The sequence below is a fragment of the Pongo abelii genome, chromosome 3, assembly GCF_028885655.2.
Source record: "Pongo abelii isolate AG06213 chromosome 3, NHGRI_mPonAbe1-v2.0_pri, whole genome shotgun sequence".
In the NCBI taxonomy this organism is placed as follows: domain Eukaryota; kingdom Metazoa; phylum Chordata; class Mammalia; order Primates; family Hominidae; genus Pongo; species Pongo abelii.
The window spans coordinates 94394506-94411784 of record NC_071988.2 but is presented as its reverse complement, the minus strand read 5'-3'; the positions used below and the strand labels follow the sequence as shown (position 1 = coordinate 94411784).

The 17279-nt window shown below is 35.9% G+C and overlaps 1 protein-coding gene across 6 annotated transcripts in view; it reads left to right on the top strand.

Annotated features, from left to right (window-relative positions):
- Positions 1-17279, top strand: part of ANKRD17 (ankyrin repeat domain 17) — a 182866-nt gene that overhangs the window by 7514 nt on the left and 158073 nt on the right. Inside the window, exon 1 of one of the 6 annotated variants that reach the window (XM_054554047.2) lies at positions 1613-16425. The exons of the other annotated variants lie outside the window; for them this stretch is intronic. The gene's annotated coding sequence lies outside the window, so the exon portion shown is untranslated. Of the gene's footprint in view, positions 1-1612; positions 16426-17279 lie in introns of those variants that run through there. 6 annotated transcript variants of the gene reach the window in all.

The window sequence follows — 17279 nt, the reverse complement described above, 5'->3', positions numbered from 1 at the left end:
ATCCACTTCTTACCTAGAAGCAAAATACCCTTTCTGACTTAACAGTGCTTCACTTCTTAACATTTTTTTGTCTTTAGAAATTATTAGTATTCATTCATGAAGGGATGTAGAGTTGTGGGACAATATAGGTATCATTTTTATAATGATTTATAATTTGGGGTTTCAGTTATTGAAAAGGGAAATGTTAACTGTTATTTTCCCCAAGCATGCTGTGAAACTTCAAATAATATAGCTCTAATTATTGAAAGCATAACTTAGACTGCCTTCTGTCCTGTGAAACTCATAAACATTACATGATCTTTTAAAGGAGTCGACTTTTTGTGTGTGTGTAGAGATGGCGTCTCACTTTGTTGCCCAGGCTGGTCTTGAACTCCTGGCTTCAAGTCATCCTCCTGCCGCAGGCTCCCAAAATGCTGTGGGATTATAGGCGTGAGCTACTGCATCCAGCCTGGGGTTAATTTTTAAGTTTACTTCTGAGTGAGACTAGAGATAAAAGAGAGTGGGGAGAAGAAAATGTAAAGATTTTACATTTGAAACATCAGAGTGCTAAAAATAGAAAAATTAGTCGGGTGTAGTGGCTCCCGCCAGTAAGTCCCAGCTACTTGGGAGGCTGAGGCAGGAGAATTGCTTTAACCCGGGAGGCAGAGGTTGTAGTGAGCAGAGATCGCGCCATTGCACTCCAGTCTGGGCGACAGAGTGAGACTCTGTCTCAAACAACAACAACAACAACAACAACAACAACAACAACAAAAACCGTTACACTTCCTATTCCTATTGGAATAGGAATTCCAATAGGAATTCCTATTGGAGCCATTATTAGTGTCTTTAAAAACAACTCTTTTTTCTTTTTCTTTTTTTTTTTTTTTTTTTGAGACAAGGGTCGTCTACGCTGGAGTGCAGTGGCGTGCTCTCGGCTCACTGCAACCTCCGCCTCCCGGGTTCAAGCAATTCTCATCTCATCTTCCTGAGTATCTGGAGTTGCAGCGTGAGCCACTGCGCCTGGCTAATTGTTTTGTATTTTTATTAGAGTTAGGATTTCACCATGTTTGCCCGGCTGGTCGCAAACTCCCGTCTCCAAGTGATCCGTCCGCCTCGGCCCCCGAAGTGCTGGGCTTGCAGGTGTGAGCTACTGTGCGCAGCCTTTATAAACAATTTTGATATATGGTGAAATCTCTCAAAGCTTGCTGATCATAGTGAATTATGCTGATAAGAATGGGAAACAAGATTATTGAGAATAAATTGAAAAATATTAAATAGGTTTTTATGCGTCAAGGGTAAAAAATGTGTTTTGAGTAAATGATCTGAAATACAGCATGCTTTTTTGGTAAAAGCTTAGTATAATGTAGGGTGAAGTTAAGGCGTTGGCGATAACCAGAATCATAATTCTCATTTTAAATAATGCTATGCTACATCTGCACAAAATAGATGATGTATATTTTTGGCTGCCGTACCATGAAAATCATGACTAAAACGAGGTCTAGAGAGGGATACTTTAAAAATGATGGTAGGGCTAGAGATGGAATCCATGATTGAGGAGGACTGTAGATTTTACTTAAATATATTCTTTCTTTATTTTTTATTTATTTTTATTTTATTTTATTTTTTTGAGACGAAGTCTTGCTCTGTCTCCCAGGCTGGAGTGCAGTGGCGCAATCTCGGCTCACTGCAACCTCCGCATTCCAGATTCAAGTGATTCTTCTGCCTCAGCCTCACAGGTACCTGGGGCTACAGGGGCGGGCGCCACGGCGCCGGGCTAATTTTTGTATTTTTAGTAGAGACGAAGTTTCACCATGTTAGTCAGGCTGGTCTCGAACTCCTGACCTTGTGATCGGCCCCCCCCCCCCCCCCCCAAAGTGCTGGGATTATAGGCGTGAGCCACAGCACCCGGCCGATTTTACTTAAGTATATTCTTATTGCTTATTACTTCATACTCAAACTGACTTATAAGGTAGAGAAAATCATAATGTGTACCAGATAGTGCTATTTCAGTTTAGAAAATAAATTCATTTTTTATTTCTTGAGATTATTTGAAAATACATTGTAGAAATGGCACATTTATGGAACTACTTTATGGCTGTGCATCTCTTGCAGGGAATTTTGCCTCCCCCTTTCCTTTTCCCAAAAATACTATTAGCTTGCCTAATTTAACCTTTCATTTTTTTTATCCCCATCTTCCCCCACGAAAGAAAGGAATAGAAAAGAAAAATACGAAAGTGAAGAAATAAGAACCTGTTCTAAAGTTATTTCTTGGTCTGGGTTTCTTTATGGATCATCTCTTAATTAGCTTAAAAACATTTGATTGAAACCTATTTTGGAAGTATCTATGGAAGGGTTGGTTCCATTAGTTTGGAATTTGGAATAAATATATGTTACCACAGAGATCTATTTTCCTTTCCCTCTTTTCTTGTCAACCTAAATGTGAAGATTGTCAAGAAAAGGAAGCCCACCTGTTTGTGTTACAGTTAGTGTTAGAAATGCCTTTGACCCCATTGTTGTCTCTTTCTTTCTCTATGCCATGTTTATTTTTTTAATGGCATTAATAATGAAAACAGTCTTGTTTCAAAGCCTCTAGTATAGCACATTAACTCCTGTAGGAGTTAATTCTTTTACCTGACAAACATTTATTGAGTATCTCCTATGTGTGGCTGTTTTCATTGTCTAATCTCAACTATTTCCTTCCCAGTGAATATGAAAAAAAATCATATTTAAAATTATAGCTGTATATGTTAAACATGAATAAGTTAAATGAATTTGTACATATTGTAGTTAGTAAAACTTACATACATGGAAACTTAGCACAATGACAGAATTCAGTTTTCCACGTGATTATTAGCTATTATCTAATCTTATTAGCTATGATTATTAGCTAATAGTTTTATCACTATTAGTATACTCTTTGAACTGAATTTATTTAAGAAGCATTATTAACACCTAGCAAAATTACCTAGGTTTTATAATTATAAGGGTTTTGAAGAAATGGGGACATTATTTCTAGATTCATAAAATTTAAGTTTTGTTGAGATAAAACTAGTAATAATTTAAAACTGTGAAGATGATTTTAGCCCTGTATAAATCCTGTACTTTTTTTGGGCATCTGTGTTCATTTTTGGTGTGACTGTGTGCCTTATGATCATAGGGATCATTTTGTTTTGGTTTTTGAATACTAGTGGGGTAGACTTTATATCTTTTATGAGTGTCTCCTGGAATACTCAGTCATTTTTGATATTTTGTTTGTTTTTAAGATGAGGTCTGTATGTATGATTTTTCTAGAGTGTCCTTGACAACTAGATTATACTAAAGAGTCATCCATTCTAATTTTACCTTGAAGGTTTTATAGTAAGAAAGGAGAGTATCTATATTAATATACTTGTGATTGATGCAGGCGGAGATATGTTAAAATATGAAGATTGAATTACAAGACAGTGTAGGTTGAAAATTCTTAAGATTTTAAATATAGCGTTACATATAATTAAATGTTATTCATTAATTTATACCTATTTGTAGAAACACGTATTTGCAGAAAACTTGACAAACTCAAAAAGATCTAAAGAATAGAAAAATCGCCTATTATTCTGTCTTCAGAATTAATCATTACCTGAAATACGTCTTTTCATTCTTTTTCCTTGTTATGTAGTAGTCAAATTATCACAAAGAGCAGAGGTACCACTTAGAAATTTTGCTTGCTGAAATTTTTATTGTTGAGCTTTCTTCAAATATATCAATTGAAGAGATGAGTCTTCAGATTATGATTTTTATATATTTAAAAATAAAAACTAATGAGGGTATTTATACTTACAAAAATGTCTTCTAATATATAGGGCTTTTTATTCCATTCTTAGAGTAAATGCTGCTAACTGTTGGTGTATATCAAATGTTTGTTTCTTGAGACTGAGTGCATGTGTGTGTGTGTTAGAGTACGTTAATATTTGCCACATTATTCTCATTTACTTATGAATGTTCCATAATATAAATGTTCATAATTTATTTGATCTTTTATTTTGGTAGACATTTAGATTATTTTCACTACATTGCTATTAGTGAAGTGAACATCCTTGTACAGTTATTTTTGAGTATGAAACTTTTTCTTTGGGATGGATTCCTGGAAATGGAATTGTTGGGCTAGAGTATGCACATGTTAAATTTGATAAATACTCTCAAGTTTCGCTTGCATCAGCAGTATATGAGAATGTTCCTAGATGTGGTTAACTTACTTAGTTTTAAAAATCTGTTAAACAAAAAATGGTGTTTTGTTTTCATTTTTCTGATTACTGTCAACATTGAGTATAAGTTTTTTAATCTTTGCTTTTCATTTGGATGTCTTTTGAAAATTTCCTGGTTTATCCTTTACCTATTTTTCTATTAGGATTGTCTTGTCGTTTTCTTATTGCTTTGTTGATGGTATTTATAGTATTAATTTTTCATAGTGTTATGTGTTACAGTATTCTCCCTTGACATTGTTTTCACAACATGGAAAAATTTATTGTTTAGTAAAATGTATTATTCTTTTATGACTTCTGGAGAACTTCCTCACTCCAGGATTTAAAAATTCTTAGAAATTTTTCTTTGTACTTTGTTTTTCAAAGATACATGGATCTCTTTTTGGATATAGTATTTAATTCTTGTGTCTGTTTCTTATTTACTCCTTTTTATAGCAGTTGACTGATTCTTGCTTCTTAAAATGTAATCCTCTCTTGCTCATGTAATACCACCTTCTCCTGTTTCTACCTCACTGTTTTTTGTTGGTCATCTTGCTTCCTTCTACCCCGCACAGCAAACATACTTTGATTAGTTACCTCATTGGACCCTTTTCTGTTTTGTATCTGGTCTCATTTAAATGATTTTAACCATTGTGTCGTTACATATCTATATACCAGTGACTCTGGCCACCTACCATTTGTGCAAACCTTTCTTCCAACACCTAATTGTTTCTTTCCGCAAGAGAATCAATTCAAAGTCCCATCCGGTTACTACATACAGCTCCAAGTGAAAGATATATACAAAATGCTTTTCCTCCTAATTCAGAGAATTCTAGTGATCTATAAAACAATGAACAACTATCTCTCCCTCTTCACCCAACCCATTGTGTAGTAGTGAGTAGGAACAGGATAATCATAATGAAAACTCGTCTAGAGAAGGGAAGAATAGGAAGTACACGGCAGTCATTGGTACATATTAATAATGAAATCCTTCTGGGGAGGAGTTGTTACAACTTTGCCCTGGCTACTGAGTAAGTTTCTTGGTTATCCTGATTTTCCTCTATGAGAGGAATGCTCTTTTCACTGTTGTCTGTTTCCTTTGCTTAGTTCTTTAGATGATTCTTTCTTGTTTGTTATCTTCCTTAGCCACATTTGAAGTAGTAGGCATTGGAGGGTGTGACATCCCTAGGAAGTGTACAACTTTTGTAGCCCCCTACCTGTTGGTATAGATGCAGGGCCTGTAGGGTTACTTAAAGTTCAAGTGTAAGATTTTTAGGCCAGTAATGTAGTTTGTTGGTAAAACTCTTTCAAAAACATAATAGATTTCTCTTCTGTTTTTCTTAGATCGGGACCGTGTAACAATAACTATAGCAAAATATCTCTTAGTCATAAGTTTTTGGAAACCAGCTAATTCTCTTACTTACTGGTCTCTGTGCTAGGCTAGCTCCTCTCTCCCTTAAGTTTCCTGGCTACCTCGGGAGGATCTGAAATAATAGTCTTGGATGATGTATCAGTAAGGGTTTAACCAGAGAAGCAGAGCAAGTAGATTTATATATGATTGTTACGTATTAAGAGATTTATTACAAGGAATTGGCTTACATGATTGTGAGGGCTGGCTAAGCAAGTGTGAAATCTGTACGGCAGGCAGTTAGTGGGAGAAGATTGTGGGCAAGGTGGAATCCATGGGCTTAGGCTGAAGCTGTTCTCCATAGGCAGTCAGGAAGGGAAGATACAGCGGAGAGAGAACAATTGTAGACTCAGCTGCTGTTTGGAGTCTCATTTGCTTGGAAGAACCTGATCTCTTTTAAGAGCTCACCTGACTAGGTCAGGCTCACTGAGGATGATCACCCTGGCTTAAAGTCAGTTGATGAGGAACTTCAGTTACATCTGCAAAATCCCCTCACAGCAGTACCTAGATTAGCATTTGACTGAATAATTGCGAGAAGGTATTTGTGCTACAGAATGTCTGCTGTCCTGTCTTCTTTCTAAGAAGAAACCATTACAGGTGGAAAAGCAACACTCTCAGCTTGATCTTTGCTACTACCTGACAGAGAACCCTTGAACTCACAAAGTTGTTTCCTGGTATTTAGAGCACAGAAGCAGCTGCCTTTTCCACCCTGGGAGGCCCCAAATTACTGGACTCTTTTAGGTCGGAGTTTGCCACTGAGAAAGCTTCGTTTTAGTAGCACTGTTTTCATGTCTGTCTCTGCTTGCAAACTGCTTTGTAGGTGAATTGATCTTTCTTGTTGATCTTTAAATAGACAACACACCATATTTCGAGTTTTTCTAACTGCTTTTCTTAGAACTACAGACTTAGTAGGCATATGATGTGCCCTTCCAATTATTGCAGGCAAAAGTTTTACTAAATGTTCTGCAACTGTATAGCACAGATCATTAGATCTCCAGCCTGAGATGTTTCCTTGCTACCTGTTCTCTAAGCCTTACCAGAGATTTTAGGAGTTTGTTAGAGCAGCGTGTCATTTCCAGTTAACTGTATTAGTTAAGGTATGGGATGGATCATTTGAACAAAGAGACTCCAAAACACATCAGGCGAGATAGAAGTTTGTTATTCTTTATTGTGCTACTCCAGAGGTAGACCTTCAGGTTATTCACACATCTAAGTATCTGCTGTCTTGCACTTGATACACCATCCCTTAATCAGTGCTGTCCAATACTGTAGCCACTAGCCACAGGTTGCTGCTGAGCTCTTGAAATGTGGCTAGTGCATCTAAGGATTTGAGTTAAATTTTTTTTAATTTTTAATTTAAATATTACATGTAGCTAGTGGCTACCATATTGGAGAGTGCATATGTAGAATATTTCCATCACAGAAAGTTTTATTGGACAGCTCTGCTTTGGAGTGTTCATCTACAAGATCTGCTGTGGCTCACTAGCATCATGTCCATGTTTCAGCCTGTTATGGGCTGAATTGTGTGTCCCCAACATTAATATTAATATTTTGAAGCCCTAACCCCAGGTGCCTCAGAATGTGATTGTACTTGGAGATAAGTCCTTTAAAAATGTAATTAAGGTTAAATCAGGTCAGGTGAGTGGGCCTTAATCCATCTGACTGATGTCCTTATAAAAAGAGGAAATTTGAACACGGGACACCGGAGATACATGCCCACAGAGAAAAGGCCATGTGAGGATACAGCAAGAAGGTGGTCATCTGCAAGCTAAGGAGAGAGGCCTCAGGAGAAACAAATCTGCAGACACCCAGATCTTGGACTTACAATCTGCAGAACTGTGAGAAAATAAATATCTGTTGTTTAAACTACCCAGTCTATGGTATTTTGTTACAGTAGCACTAGTAAACTAATACTAGAGAAATAAGAAACAGAAAGGTCAGCATAGGTAACTTCCTTTTGAGGAATTGACCAACGAGTTGCCAACATCATTTTCCATTATATCCCATTGACCAGAAGTTTCTTACACAGCCATATCTAAGACTTAGCTCTTGCTGAGTGGCCATATACCCAGGTAAAACTTGTGGAGAAGTAGTCTTTTGCTAAAAGAAGGGGACTGTGGATATTGGAGGATAATTAATGTTTTATATTGATACAATTCTATGATTATATTGTCCTTATGACTGCCAAAACAAGGATGAAAGTCATTCCTGGTTCCTGAAATAATCTTGTGGGCCAAGCTTGGGTCATGTGTGCATTCTTGAACCAGCCACTATCACTAAGGAAAAAGATGCTCTGTTTAGGACTAGGTCATGTTTCTCCACCCTATGTAGGAGGTAGACTAGGAGAGGTCCATTCTACCTCCAAAATATGTCTTGAATCTTTCTCCTTCTCTCCTTCTCCACTACCATCGCCTTAACCCTGGCTATTTTCTTACTTGAACTTCATAGTAGCCTCCTAATTTGATCTCCTAGCTTTTTCTCTTGAATCCCCATTCTTCATTCATTCTTCACGTAGCATTAGGCTGATCTTTCTGAAATGTCATTGTTATTTGACTTCTCATTGCCTTTAGAATAAAATCCAAACTCCTAACTTGCCCCACAGAACTTTGTATGGCTGCTCCTTGTTGTTCCAGCCCTTCTAGTTCCTTGACTGTCATCTAGTAGCACTGACCCTCCTGGTTTTGGAACATGCAGACTTTCTAGCTAGGGTCTTTTTACTTTCTTCCTAGTGTGGAGTTCCTCTGGTTCTTTCTTTTTTCTCATCCTTTAGTTTTCAGCTTAGATATCCTTCTTCATCCAGTATTGTTGGAGGGAACTTTCTCCCCTTACACCACTTCTTCTTTTACCTCCCTTTTAGTTTTTTGCCTTAACTGAGTAAGTTGCACTGTAGTGAAACATAGGAAAGAGCCCTGTTGGTTTTTCACCAAGCTTTATTAGTATTAAATATTTAGTAAACTCTTTTATCTGTTTCTTACTACGTGGAAAGAAGTTTGTGGGTGGAAGTGAGGTGGGAGAATTTGAGTGAATTTCACAGTTGAACCTTGCGAAATTGTTTTTATAAGCCACAAGTCATTGAATATCTGGTTTCATATGATTCAGCCTAGTATGTTAGCATGGTTTGGTATCTTAGAAGGCAGTTCTCACTCATTGAGCTTCTTTCTCAAGAGTTTTGGATATTGTTCATTCAACATGTCAGACATGCTTTAGAATCATCTTTTGTACATGACCATAAAATATTCTCAGATTATACATTGAAATTTATGTTAATTTGGGAGAGAAATATATGTATAATACTGAATATTCCCATTCGGAAACATGTCATACTTGTGTATTTTCAGGCACTTCATCTATCTTTAATAAAATTTTAGTTTTTGTATAGATTTTACACATTTCTTGTGGAATTTATTTCAGATTATTTTATAGTTCTTACTGCTATCGTGAATGGTATATTTTATTCCATTATACTTTCTTAATTCGTTATTGTTGGAATATAGGAAGCTATTGATTGGCATATTTTAATCTTGTGTATGGCCACTAAACTGAATTCTTGTATTCAGTTTATTCTGTTGAATTTTCTGACTCAAATGTCATATTGATTCCAGTAAATTATTTTTTTCTCTCATTTCCAGTATTTGTCCCTTGTGTTTGTTTTTGTTCTCTTATTGCGTGAGTTTTGAACTACCCCCAAAATGTTGAATGTCAGTGGTAACAGAGGTTATACTTGTCTTTCTCTTATTTTTAATGGAAGTGCTGTTGTTTTACTACTAAGTATAATGCAGATATCTTTTATCAATTTAGGGTACATCACTTTTTCTTAAATTAGTTAAGTTTTATTAGAAATAATGTACTAAATTTTATCAAATGCATTTTTGGCATCTTTTGAAATGGTCAGTTCTTTCTCTGCCCCTTCAGTATGTCCATATAGAAAATTGTAATAAAAGATTTCCTAATTTTAATTGTGTTTGAATACTTGGTATAATGAATTATTTTAATGCACTGTTGGTTTAGTTTCATTAATATTTTAATTTATATTTTCTATGAAGATTATTCATGTTAGTTTTTCAAATTTATTTGAAGAAACTGTAAATATTTTTTTCCTTACATCAGTTTTGTAAAGATAACGTTTTATAGATTCAGTTTATGTGCATCCTTTTTCCTTTTAGTCTTATATGTTGTGTTTTTAACCTTATTGGCCACTGAAATGTTAGAAAGAAGTTAGAGTAAGTGATTTATTTGATCTTTTTATAGTTTAGTAATTTTTTAAAAAGTAGCTTGAGTAATTTAGTACATACCTCTTTTAAAAATAATAACTTATTATTAGTTAATATACTATTCTCAGGGTTCATTTATGTTGTAGCATGTGACTGGATTTCCTTTTAAATATTCCATTGTATGTATATATCACATTTTATTTTTTTATTTATCCATTCATTAGTTAATGGACCGTTTGGGTTGCTTCCATCTCTTGGCTAGTGTGCCTCTTTTACATTTTATTCATTTATTTCAAATTTATATGGGTTCATTGAGGGGAATAGGAACTTAATCTTGTATTTCCAAATAGTTAATCAGTTGACTTATCTGTTTCGTAGTCTGTCCTCATTATTTGAATAATGCCTTTATTTTATGTATTTCCACAATACAACAATAAACCAAATATCTGCTCAGTATATACATCTTTATAAGTACTGAATTTGGGCTGGGGCACGGTGGCTCAGGTCTGTAATCCTAGCACTTTGGGAAGCCGAGGTGGGCGGGTTGCCTGAGCTTAGGAGTTCAAGACCAGCCTGGGGAACATGGTGAAACCCCGTCTCTACTAAAATACAAAAAAAATTAGCTGGGTGTGGTGGCATGCTCCTGTAGTCCCAGCTACTCGGGAGGCTGAGGCAAGAGAATTGCTTGAACCCGGGAGGCGGAGGTTGTAGTGAGCCAAGATTGTGCCACTGCACGCCAGCCTGGGTGGCAGAGCAAGACTCATCTCCAAAAAAAAAAGAATAAGTACTGAATTTATATAAGCTGAAGGCCTGAATACTAAAATTGGTTACTTGTACTAAGTAGTTGCCTGTGTTTGTTAAGTAGCTGACATCTATGTGGGGTTTTATGGTTAAAGGAATTTTAGATGTTTTCCACTTAATCAAGTCAGTTACGTGTTTTTTAAAATTCTAATTTTTTTTAGGCACAGGGTCTTGCTCTGTTGCATAGGCTGGAGGGCAATGTCATGATCATAGCTCACTGCCGCCTCGAAATCCTGGGCTCGGGTTCCTCCCACCTCAGCCTCCCAAGTATCTGGGACTACAGGTGCGTGCCACCATGCCTAGCTAATTTTTTTTTTTGTAGAGATAGTCTTGCTCTGTTGCCCAAGTTATTCTAGAACTCCTGGGCTCAAGTGATCCTCCTGCCTTGGCCTCTCAAAGTGCTAGGATTCCAGGTATGAGCCCATGTGCCTAGCCAAGTCAGTGATGTTTAGAAGCAATTTTTCTTCTTTTATTGCTTAAACCTCTAAACAGGCTTGACATTTTTTTTCTTTTGTCCTTTCCTCCCTTACAGATTCTAGTACAGAAGTACTTTTATGAAGATAATATAAGCAGTGCCAGCATCTATATAGTGTTCTTACTGATTTGATGATGTCCTTAGGTTGTCTTTGAACTTGAAAATCTCTATACATTATTATTGCAGGACCTATAAACTATGACTGTTGTGTAGTTCTCTTGCACTGTCTTTCCAGTGTTCTTTGAAGAACTGTTTCACTGTTTATTTTATATATTTCAAATGAACTAGGAGTGATTTAAAACTTCCATAGTTGCTGTTCAGAAAATGTCAAAAAAGAAGAGCTTGTATAAGATACAATGTAGATAAATTTAATTCTATTGAGGGGGTAGTATCCTTTTAAGATACGATGTAGATACATTTCATTCTATTGAGGGGGTAATATCCTTTAAACCAACTTGTCTAAAGTTTTCACCAAATGTTAAACCTTGAGTAATGTTTTATTTTTATTTATCCATTTGATTTTTTTATATTGGAGGAATCTTAAAATTGCATTACCTTTTTCCACTTTTATTAAATCATAGTAAATGTGAATTGAAAATTTAAACAGTAGAGGAAGATACAGAGTAAGAGTTGAAGATTTTTTATATCCCTAGGTGTAAATTTTAAGTGTATGTAATCCTACGCCTTTTCCTGTGCATTTTCACACATATACAGATATATCTGTGTAATTTTGTTTTGCATAAATGAGATCATTATAAAAATATTGTTTGAAACTTTCTTTTTAAATTAATAGTCCATGTTAATTTTCATGTTAATACACATATAGTTATCTTATTCCTTTAAATGGCTGTGAGTATTCCCTTGTCAGATATCAGGACTTAATTGCTTTCCAGTTTATGGAAATTTTGGTTGTATCCAAAGTTCTGCTGTTACAAACAATACTGAAGTGGACTCTTTGATATTGTTTCTGTATTGTGGTAAGATATATTCCAGAGGTAAAACTGCTAGACCAAAGGTATGGGAATCTGTTTCTGTAACTGACATTTTATTGTGTGTCAGCACCATATTTTAAAAACTAGTGATTTTGTAGTGGTATAGGATCTGATAGATCAAACATCAGCTTTCAAGCCCTGTTCATCTCTGTTCTTTCTGGATATCCCTCTCTGTTGACTACTTTATCCATAAAAGGGCCAGATCATATATCACCTCTTTCCTGAAGGTGTTTATAACACCTAGCACATTGAATAATTTTAACCCCAGTAATAGTTTAGTGAGTGCTTACTATGTGCCCGCCACAATTCTAATTGGTTTGTGTGTATTACACTGCTGTATATCATTTAATCTTCCCAGTTCTAAGAGGTACATAGTATCTACATTTTGTAGTTGAAAAAATCAAGGTAAAGAATAAGTAACTTGTTCAAGGTCACAGTAAGTGATGGAAATGGAATATAAACATGGGTAGTCTCACATGAAAGTCTGCTTTCTTAACTCTCATATTGTACTGCCTTCTTACCATCCATTTATCGCCTCCCTAGTAATTGCTCAAGAAATATGTTTTGTGTGCATTGTAGAGTTCACTAGCCATTTCATCTTGCTTCTTAGGTCCTCTTTACAGATCTGCATGAATACCATCTTAATCAAATTTATGTATAGTGACCTATCCCCAAGTAGGATAACCAGAGAGAAATGATGGAGTAAGGAGGGTTGTGGAAGACCTCCTTACTCCAAAACACTTTACCTGAATGTAGCTAGTTAATACTGCTCTGTTTTATTTCATCTTGTTTCCCTAACTCCTGTCTTGGGGAAATTCATGGATTAATCTTGGGATGGATTTCATAGGTGGAATAAATGGGAATGTCACTCTTCAATATTTCTGAAACATCAAATCAAAATACATACCTTGTAGATTACCTCTTACAGTAAGTGCTCAAAATGTGAAGTGGGAAGAATGCTGTTTTAGACGCTCCTATACCTCTTAATTCATGCTGTTAAGTAAACGTGACATGTAAAAATTAAATATCTCAGTCTCTCATAAAAGGGGCCTGGTAATACTTTCTTTTGAGGGAGGTTAGGTGACCTAATGTTTGTGAAAATATTTGTGACCTATAAGGATTTTCATAAATTAATTGTTAAAACTGAATTATGAATAAAAATAGAGAGCCTTATGAAAATTCTGACTACTAAGATGGTTGGTTTTTTTTTAATTTAGGAGAATCACTTATTTTAAATTTCTAATTCTATTAAATTTGGTTATCTTATTGAATTTATAGATTACTAGTAAATATTTTCAATTCTAATTGTGCGTTTTGGTTAATAATTTTAGGTGGAGCTGATAGTAGATAGGTTAAGGGGTTGGGATTCTGTAATGAAGAGTTCACAAATAATGGTTGTTTGGGTTAGAGGCCCTTTTTCGGATTATATTCTGAATTTGTTAAGTTTTTAGAATTTATATAGAATATGTTCTTAAATTCCTTGAGAACTTAAAAATTTGTAGTACTTTATCATACTGTTAATAAAGAGGGAGAGATAAGGGTTATGGGAAATGCACATCCTTTTCTGACTCTTAAGTCCTTTTCTGGGAATGTGAAAGCAAACCGTTTGCCTATGGCGTCTCTGCTATAGGCTTAGCAGATAATACTAGGGTTCTAGATAAAATGAAAAGTATGAAGGCAAAGATTTGATCATGCTGTTTTCTAAATCTCAGGACCTCTAGAATATATCTCTAACTCACTTTGTGGACTCCTTTCACTTGTACCTTTTCTTCCTTTTCTTACTCTGCATCCAGATCTCCACCTCACAGTCCAAGAGCCTCTCTACCACTCAGTCCAGCTTTCTGGCTGCAACCTAAACTTCAGTACCTGGCTTCTCTTGGCCAGATCGAAGGACTATAATATGATTTAAGTTGTGAATGTGCCTTAGTATGTGAGATGTCTTTTCATATGAGGAAGTTCTTAACCTACTTTAGCTTAATCACCAGATCCTTTTGTCTTTTGTGCTAACACATGAAAAACACAGGCTTGGTATTACAGCGTTTTGTCTTCTATGCATGAGCAGTTTTGTTTTGTATCCCAGGGATCCCAGAAGAACAGCTTTGCTTGGCCAGGGTACCCATTCATTGGCTTAGGCAACCTGGAATGTTAAGATTCATGTGTCTTAATCAAATACTAAGGACTTCCTGACCTCACTACCATAAGCAGAAGTTTTTCTGAAAACTTTGATCAGAGAGCAAGTAGGAAGAAGGGCCAGATTCCAGTTTCATTAAACAACAAGCATATGAATACTTCACAATTTCTGTGCTTGACAAAAATTACATTTAATTCTGAAATAACCCAATGCCTTTGTATTTCTTTTCTTACACTGTTTCTTCAGGAAAAAGCATGATATGGAAAGAGTTTGAAATCAAGTTGAGCAACTTGCTTTTGAATCCTGCTTTAATACTGTGTGATTTGGAGACAGTTACTACTTAACCTTGTTGTCTTCATCTACCTTAGGGCTAATGATTTATTTTTAACAGAGTTTTTCTAAAGAATGGAGGTAATCTGCATTATTTAGCACACTATACTACCTTTGCTGGAGGTAATTTATTACTTATTTTGACATTTTACTGGATTTAGTTCTTAGATACTATTTTGGAATGAAGTTGTCTTTTTTTTTCCCAGTCAGGATCAATTTTCTTTACCTTTTTTAGGTCATGGACTTTAGTTAGATTGTAATGAAAAATGTAGACCTATTCTCCTCCAACATTTACTTAAATACATCATACAACATTTTGCCAGTTGTTTCTGGGATATAGAGTTTTTGAGGCATAGGTATTTGGGGTGTGAACCATGCGATATGAACCTTAGCTCAAGAGGACTGGATTTCAGGCTGGGTGCGGTGACTCACACCTGTAATGACAGCCCTTTGGGAGGCCACGACAGGAGGATTGCTTGAGGCTGGGAGTTTGAGACTATCCTGGTCAACATAGCAATAACCATCTCTACAAAAATTTAAAAATTAGGTGGGTGTGGTGGCATGTACTGGTAGTCCTAGCTACTTGGGAGGCTGAGGCAGTAGGATTGCTTAAGCCCAGGAATTTAAGGTTACAGTGGCAATGATGGAACCACTGCACTCCAGTCTAGGTGATGGAGTGAAACCCTGTCTGAAAAAGGAGTACTGGATTTTGTTTTTTATCCATTGAGGAGTTATTGACCAGCCTTTTTCCCTACTCTGTCCCCAGTAATCACAACAGTAGCTACAGAATTTTTCTTTGAAAAGTTTCTGTCATATAAGAGAGCTTTAAAAAATAATAATTTGCTAGCAAATTTTAAATTATGGTTGGGCGTGGTGGCTCATGCCTGTAATCCCGGTACTTTGGGAGGCTGAGGCAAGAGGATTGCATGAGCTCAGGAGTTCGAAACCAGCCTGGGAAACATAGTGAGACCCTGTCTCTATTAAAACAAAAAAGAAAAAATTTTAAATCATTACAAACCTTCCCTTCTTCCTTCTTTTTCTTTCTGAAACTATTGGAATCGTGACTTAGAAGAAAACTAAAGAGATAATTGGTTTTTATATCTGCCTTTTTTCCCTCTGAGGGTGGAAAGATAAGATGTACTAAATAAAGTTTATAGCTATTTCCTTATTGTATGTTTAACAAATTTTAAAGGTATAACTCTATTTATTCAGGCTTATTTTAGTTATTGACTGAAATTTTTAAAAAGTGGTGGATTTAGTACATTCCTTTAATTTCTTTTCTTCTCAATGTCCCACTGATGTTGTTTAAAGATTGAATTAAGTCATAATTCTGAAAAGCGGGAACAGATGTTATTATATTAGTCAAACTACCCTTAAGAGGCACAAAAGGACCTCATTAGCTCTATAACTTTAATGTGTACTTGGGTGTATGTGGGGAGAGAGGTAAGAAATTACAACTTAGGTGCATAGATGGATTTAAACTTGAATAGTGTTAGTAGTATGGCTGCAACCCTGTTACTGTCTCAACATTTTTGGTCTGCGTTTCCTTCTGTATCAGCTTTATTTTCAGCCAAAGATGACTGTCACTCAAAGGAGAGGGGAATGGGATATTCTAGCCCCACCTAGGTATAGTGGCCACTCCTGTGGTGACTGGGAAGGCTCACCTCTACCCAAAGCACATGAATACATTCCCCATAAAAAAGAGGGATGATGTTATTAGCAAAAGGGGTCAGGGAGAAAACATGTTGAACAGTAAAATTACAGTTCACAGTCCACTACAGGTACCATCAGAGGACCAAGAAATTTTGAAGAAGATAGAAAGTTCATGGAATCGGATTGACAGCAAAATCCCAGAGGAAACTGGAACCCAAGATAACAGAGGTAAGCTCAGGTTTTCCCAGGGAAACCTTGGAATGGCTCCAAACTTGGAGTCAACAAACACAAATCAGTATTAGTGGGCAGTTGGGTAATACTCAAGAATTTTCTTAAGACTTCTTTTCCACAGTGCTAGGTCAGTTGGGCTTCCCTTCTACCCTTTCTCCAGCCTAAACAACTGTGATGCCCACTCTTAGGCCTGAAATTTCAGAATCATTCTCTTAAGAAAGTAGGCCAGCAGTTTAGTATGGGCATCTACTTGGGTGTTAGAACCTGAGAGAGAAGTGGAGGCACTATGCTACCACAGGAGAGAAACAGTTTGGTCTGTTCCCAGCCAACTTGACTTCCTATCCAGGTACCTTTTTGGGTTACCTGCATATACACGTGCCCTACCTGCTTAAATTGTACTGTTCCTCCATTTAAAGGAGAAGCCACTTAGGAAAACAAACCCAAATAACCTCAGGGAAAGCTCTTACACTCTGTATACTCTAAAGTAATCTTTCATTTGCAAATATGAACAGACAGGAATAATCAGACAATTGAGGAGAATCAAGAGGATGAAAGAAGATTAAAATGAATAAAAGAACAACCAACCTCAGCTATAATTCAGAAGAATACTTCAAAGAAAAGTGTAATTAGTATTTTATTTAAAATCTAAGAATACATAATGTTTAATCATAGTTGCATTTAAAAGGGGGCATAGAACTAGAAAAGGCTTTGAAAATTATAAAGAAAAATTTTAATCAAAGAGATAAATAAAATTTTAGCATGAATCAAGACTCAATTGTTGATTTTGGAATTAAGAGGAGGAACTGTCTGCATATGTAAATCAAAAGAGAAAATAATCTGGAAAAACTTGA